Here is a 7,499-nt window from a genome sequence, read left to right on the forward strand (position 1 = left end):
ATAATATACAATATATTCCCCATAACTATGGTCATACTCTGATGACTTTGCCTAAAACAAAATAAAGTTAAACAAGGTATCAATTGAAGCCTCAATCAAGCTGCAAGGAATATATACAAAGCTGAAATATTTTTTCGAAAGCGGCGAATGTAACGCAAAAGTATTTTTTTTTTTAAGCTGAATAAGAGAAATTAAAACCAGACTAAAACAATTTATTTCTAGCTTGCAAAAATATTTCAACACAATTTAATGGGAAACTAAATACAGTTTTTTATATACATTCACGAAAAACGATTATCACATAAATTTAATAAATCGAATTGTTTAAGGCTTCAGAATGTATTATATAATACACAAATTATCATGTCGAATGGGTGGTGAAAGATTTAGGCTTCAGGTGAAGGATTTCAGGCTTCGTGCGAAGGCTTTAGTATCAATTGCCTGGCCCAGCCAGTTTTAACCAATGGTAAGGACTGCCGTAGCCGAGAGCCATGTATGGTGAAATTAAATATATAAAAACTATAAAAATTAATATATAAAAACTATAAAAATTAAATATATTTCTTTAAATATAGAAAAACAATCCAATCATGCTTCGCTTTTTTTTATTCGTTGCTACGGAGAGAGAGAAAAAAAACAATAATTGTTTTGGCATAATCCCCTACCATGCTTTTAGACTGAGATTATAACTCCTGGCTTACTATCCCCCCCCCACACCCCCCATCTGGTCCAGCCCCCCCTACTCTACTGGAGCCCCCAACCCCTCCACCCCCACCTCCGGAACCAATTCAAATCTCAACATCCCTCCTAGTCCTGCACCGCACTACTCCTCTCCCTCCTGCATCCCCTCAGGTAACCTATCCCTTTTGGGGAGGAGGAGGAGGAGGAAAGAAGATAGAGAGCTGTAAGTGAAGTGTGTAAAATGAGACGGAATTATCCTGCCGTGCCTAACAGCTCCACCACCATTCTACTACGTTCCTCCACCAATCAACAGGTTAGCGTAGGTTAGACATATAAATATATATATATATATATATATATATATATATATATATATATATATATATATATATATATATATATATATATATATATGAGATTGGGTGGATATAAATAGGTGATGGCTCGAATAAGCCAATAGGTCTTCCTTCTTATGTTCTTATATGCTTAGTAATATGTCGTTTTCAACCTCGATGGGTTAGGGGGGTTGGTTGGGTTCGTATGTTTCTAGTTAGGCCAGAACAGTTACATTTTGTTACGGAGTGACAATTCGAGACTACGAGCTGAATAGTGAGCATGTATATGTGATGCGAGTACCACCTATGTATACAAATCAATGTATGACAAGACGAAGCTGTATTAAAGACATCTGAATCAATAATACACATGTATAGCCTCACACATCACCCCCAAACCTCACTGAAAGATTCACAGCCTAATGTAATAAGCATGACTGCAGGTCTGTGAGATGCGCTGTTCAATAGATCAGGGGGCCAGATTCACGAAGTAGTTACGCAAGCACTTACAAACCTGTACATCTTTTCTCAATCTTTGACGCCTTTGTTTACAATGATTAAATAGTTAATGAGCTCCAAAGCACCAGGAGGCTGTTTATAATAATAACAACTATTGATTTGGAGGTTTTCATGCACGTTAACTGTTAAATAAATGTAACCAAAGCCGTCACAGATTAAGGAAAGATGTACACGTTCGTAAGTACCTGCGTAACTGCTTCGTGAATCTGTCCCCCAGGGACATAGCTGTTTGGTCTATAGTGAGCCCTCGTGAGACAGGCGACGGTGGACAAGGTGGACGTCAATATTAAGACACACATGTCACACGACAGTGAGAGTGGACACGGGAGTTGGACACGTGTCCAAGACTCTGGCAGGAACCCAAACACAGCTGACGCGAAACTTTATTGCTCTGAAAAGGACTTGAATCGATAAGGTGCTTGTTATTGCTAAATGAAAACATGATGAATCCGTCTGACGGGTGTGTGTGTGTGTACTCACCTAATTGTGCTTGCGGGGGTTGAGCTCTGGTTCTTTGGTCCCGCCTCTCAACCGTCAATCAACAGGTGTACAGGTTTCTGAGCCTATTGGGCTCTATCGAAGGGCTCTATGTGTGTGTGTGAGTGTCTGCCCGTCTGTCTGTTTACATTCGTGTGCTCACCTAATTGTATTCCCCCCAAGCGTGTATTTGCATGGGCTGAGATTTAGCTCTAGGTTCCCACCTCCTGACCTGCAATCATGAGGTGTTACATGTTAACTAACCCTGGGGCGTTTAATGGTCTCTACTGTCAACTCTGTGGCTGATTGATTGATTGATTGATTAAGATTAAGCCAACCAGGAGGTGGCATGGGCATGAATAGCCCGTACAACTCTGTGGCGTCTGCGTCCACCACTTCTTTACTGTCCTCACTCTCATCAATCCCCTATCAAAAATTTCTACGGCTCATTTGGATACTTAGTTTCCCCTTGTTCGCGTCCACTTGTTCGTGACCCCTTCTCCTACATGTCAGATAGTCAGTTCTTGTATACATTCTGAATTTTACGGAATATCATGTGCATCGTGATCATGTCTACACCTGCTCCTCTCTGTCCGCCAGGGCCGTGAGGTTTAGTGCATCTAATCTTTCCTAAGAATGCATTTCTCATCGCTAGGACCAGTTTGTTGATAGGCTTCTGAACTTCTTCCGGGTTTTGTCCCGGGATGAACTCGTCCCACCACGCTCCTCCAAGTGCCTCTTCAATGTTGTTGTTAAAGATTCGCTACCTGGAACAAAAATTTCTAAGTAGCACGGGCTATGGGCCTCTTCAAGCTCCAGCCCACCACTGAGACGCATTCATAAATGTCAACGTTTTGTGTATGCAAAATCGATGTTTTCCTATAAATCAAGTGACGGTGTATGTATTAGGATTGCGTGAATAGTTAGGCAGAGTTTAGGTTAGGTGTTAAGTTGTTGACAAGACCACACACTAGAAGTAGAAGGGACGGCGACGTTTCGGTCCGTCCTGGACCATTCTCTTGATCGACTTGAGAATGGTCCAGGACGGACCGAAACGTCTTCGTCCCTTCTACTTCTAGTGTGTGGTCTGGTCAACATACTTCAGCCACGTTATTGTGACTCATCGCCTGCATAGGTGTTAAGTTATTCGTGGTGGGGGTCCCTCGATTGTTTCGGGCGTGGGTTGGACATGTATATGAGTGGGATTCGGGGGGTTTATAAATAGGAGCTGCCTCGTGTGGGCCTTCTGCCTTTGTTCTAATGTTCTTATGTGCCACAGAGACAGCTGAAGGGCAGCCGTGCTGATTGCCTTCGACTAAGAAAAACTGTGATAAGCCTACGTGACAGATTTATGTTTACAGTGACGTATCTTTGGGTAAATAATCAATTATGTATAAACTTGGATCAGAAAAAACTGCATCCATCGGCGTCTTTCTAAATACCATAGTCCTCCATACGCATCTGCATTTTCTCTAAATTATTTGTTGTCAAAAACAAAATTTGTATAATAAAAATAAACAAAAATGGATAAAAACAAATGAAAAAAACAACATTTCGTAATTTATTTTATCTCATTTCAAAATAATTAACAACAACTTAATGCATTTAAAAATGTATAAAAATTTACATAATGCGAGGAAACGTGTTTTAATTTAACATAAAATTTATACCTATTCAAATATGTTAACCTATTAATTACCAGTTTACAACCAAAGTATTACGTTTTGAATGTAATTATATTTTTAGAGTTATTACTCTCATTATTTTATAGATTTCTGACAACATTATGTTCAATTAGGTGCCAGTAGTCAGTCAGTTTGTCTCCTGTGGATTCCTTCCCATATTGGTCTCCGAATGCATGATAGAACTGATGAGCTAGCCAAGACTTTTGCTCGTAAAGAGGGAATTGATTACCAACTTGGACTGCCTTTGAGCAGCCTGAGGGCAGTAATATTCCGGGAACATCAACTAAATTTCGGAGACTTGAGGCAAAGTGAAATTCACACCAGTTACTCCATCTATCATTCTATTATGCAGGAAATACCGCGCGTCTATTGGTCATCCAATAAGATTAGCAGGCTTCTAGATGTTACCACTGCTAGGCTTAGGCTCGGCTACAAGTACCTCTGGGAGTTTGTAACATCTGCTGATGTAGATTTGACTAAATGTAAACTCTGTCAGCAGAACTCTTCGCATACTTTGCGTCATTATATAATGGAATGTGAAAAAATCACGGAATTTAGAGATAACACCATCAATAGTGTCCAAGAAATGTGTAAGTACTTCATTCATAATGATGTGCTGCCCGAAATCATAGTGAAGTAGCCTAAATTTGCTTACTGTAGGTGATGCATGCACATGACTGTAAAGCTGCCGCCCAGTTGGGTGGGTGTGGAGCAAGACTAGTAACTGTGTGACTCATCATAGATGTAAAGTGCCTTGTATAGTGACTGTTGTGAGCCTCTTGTTGAATCACTTGTGACACAAAAGATTATTGATGTGTGGATGATTAAATATGTATGTGTATGTATATATGTATACGTATATATATGTACATGTATATATAACATTAATAATTTTGTAACTAGCGTCAAAAGATTGTTATTTGCTTAGCTAAACGAACTAGAGGGTTCAGTTCCTGAACCGATTATGTGCCTCTGTAATCCTTTACACCACCGCCCACGGATGGATATGGGGTGCATAATAAAGAAAGAAATCAGCAATCACAGATAGGGATCCCAAGTTCAAGTTCAAGTTAGTTTGTTGAGAAAAATATTGTACATCTCAAAAGGATAGAGTAGCTTAGGCTATTTCTACCCTCGTCTGTATAAGGTAACTCAAGGCGCTCATAAATCCATGCAGTACACATTTATTAATAATATATTACATATCAACTGGCATACTGTGAGATCTCTAATTTATTAGATTAATGAGAAGTGGGAAGTAATAAACAATGTATGATTTTTGCCGATGATACAAAAACTCGGTAGGGAAATTAACACGGAAAAAGACTCACTATCACTACAAGCTGATCTAAATAGGGTTTTGAAATGGTCAAAAGATTGGCAGATGCTGATAAATGTAGTTTTGAGGCTGGGTAATGATGATAGAGTTACAAGATACGAGCTAGATGGTGTTGAGATTGCGAAGTCGGATTGCGAAAGGGATCTGGGAGTTATGATTAGTAAGAATTTAAAACCAAAGGATCAATGCTTGAATGTTCGTAATAAGGCAAATAGGACACTGGGATTTATTAATCGAAGCGGTAGTAACAAGACACCTGGTGTGGTTCTTAAGCTATGTCTTGCTCTGGTTAGGCCCCATTTAGATTATGCAGTTCAGTTTTGGTCGCCGTACTATAGAATGTATATAAATTCACTTGAACGTGTCCAGCGTAGGATGACAAAGTTAATTTCCCAAATTAGAAATCTTTCATATGAACATATGAAAAAAGATTAACAAAGCTTAAATTGCATTCACTGAAAAGGCAAAGAGTAAGGGATGACATGATAGAGGTTTACAAGTGGATGAATGGACATAACAAGGGGGATATTAATAGGGTATTAAAAGTTTCAACACAAGACAGAAAACGAAACAATGGGTATAAATTGGATAAGTTTAGATTTAGGAAAGACTTGGATAAATACTAGTTCGGTAACAGGGTTGTTGATTTGTGGAACCAATTACCGCGTAACGTGGTGGAGGTGGGGGTCCCTTGATTGTTTCAAGCGTGGGTTGGACATGTATATGAGTGGGATTGGGTGGTTATAAATAGGAACTGCATCGTATGTGCCGATAGGCCTTCTGCAGTTACCTTGTTCATATGTTAGGTTCTGTTGGCAATGGTTCGTATTTGCAGTACGTGGGTGAAGCATTTACAGTTTTATGGTTCGAACAAAAGTCGTCAGCGAAGCACTGTTCGAGAAGTGTCCGAACTACATCAGTTGTGAGTCGTGTGTGTGTAAACAGTTTTGAATTCGTAAACAGGGGGGTTTGGCGGGTGCATGGAATCACTTTGGGTCTTTGTTTATGAGGACGGGCAGTGGAAGAACATAACCCGAGGACAGGTTGATGCTTTGATGACGGACTGCTATACTGGCGTGCCCTTTGAACATAGGCTGTGAACGAAGCACTATTCGAGAAAGGTTGATGAGCAATCAGTTTTAGGCCATATGTAAAGTGTTTTTCATTATTAAACCGGGCGGATTATGCTGGATTAACGAGCATTTGGCCAGTGTGTTGATGGGTTCAGGTAAAACATTCAGAGAGGGTGAGCGCTGATTACATGATGTAAACAAAGCCCTCTTCGAGCAAGACTCGAACTCTCTCAGTTGTGAGGTATGTTAAGAAGCTTTAGCCAATGTTTACAGGAGCAGTTTGAGTACCAGATGAAGTGAAGAACTGGTGCTCTGTCATCCGGCTTGTCCCGTCCCTCTTTCCTTACGCTATCCGACCGTTCGGTTAAGAAATTTTACACCTTCCGGCCGGCCAGGGTAGCCTCACACGAGACGCTGGTCGAGACAGGTAAGGTCCGTCTAACTGAACTAAGTGCAGTGCTTTGTTTAGTTTTATCATGCCATATATGAGTATCATGGTTTGCGTGTGTAGAACTGTCGCTATTTGCGTGGGAAGTATAGCTGAATGTCGCTGCTTGCGTGTGAAAAGTATATTAACGTTGATGTTTGCGTGTGAAGTATATATGAACTTCGCTGTTTGCGTGTGATATATATAGCTGAACTTCGCTGCTTGCGTGGGAAGTATAGCTGAATGTCGCTGCTTGCGTGTGAAAAGTATATTAACGTTGATGTTTGCGTGTGAAGTATATATGAACTTCGCTGTTTGCGTGTGATATATATAGCTGAACTTCGCTGCTTGCGTGGGAAGTATAGCTGAATGTCGCTGCTTGCGTGTGAAAAGTATATTAACGTTGATGTTTGCGTGTGAAGTATATATGAACTTCGCTGCTTGCGTGTGATATATATAGCTGAACTTCGTTGTTTGCGTGGGATATATATAGCTGAACTTCGCTGTTTGCGTGTGAAACGGTTTGAGCTCTATTAAAGATTTGCGTAAACACAACACAGATTTACTTGAGCAGTAAATCAGCGTTGTGATATCGATTTTCAATGTTTATTGCCAGGCAATGCATGTAGGATTGTGTATATTTATTCATATACATCCACAAAAAATATATATATAAAATATAAATTTATTATAAACAATCTCGTGATATAAAACTATATAATAGCAATCTGATTTTTGTGTAAAAACCCCCGCTTGGCAACCAGCTTGGGGACGTCACAAGTTTCTCAGAGCTTTGCCAAGCTCGACCAATCACGGAAGCGTTCTCGAAAACAAAACTAAAATTTGCATTTTAATTGGATCGAGTTCAACGTTAGTGGGTGTTATAGATGTCTCGCCTTATCTTAGCCAATCACCGTCGTTGATTTTGAGGGAGGGGGTTGGGAGGGGTTTCCTTACTGATTT

This window comes from Procambarus clarkii, chromosome 9 (genome assembly GCF_040958095.1).
Source record: "Procambarus clarkii isolate CNS0578487 chromosome 9, FALCON_Pclarkii_2.0, whole genome shotgun sequence".
NCBI lineage: Eukaryota > Metazoa > Arthropoda > Malacostraca > Decapoda > Cambaridae > Procambarus > Procambarus clarkii.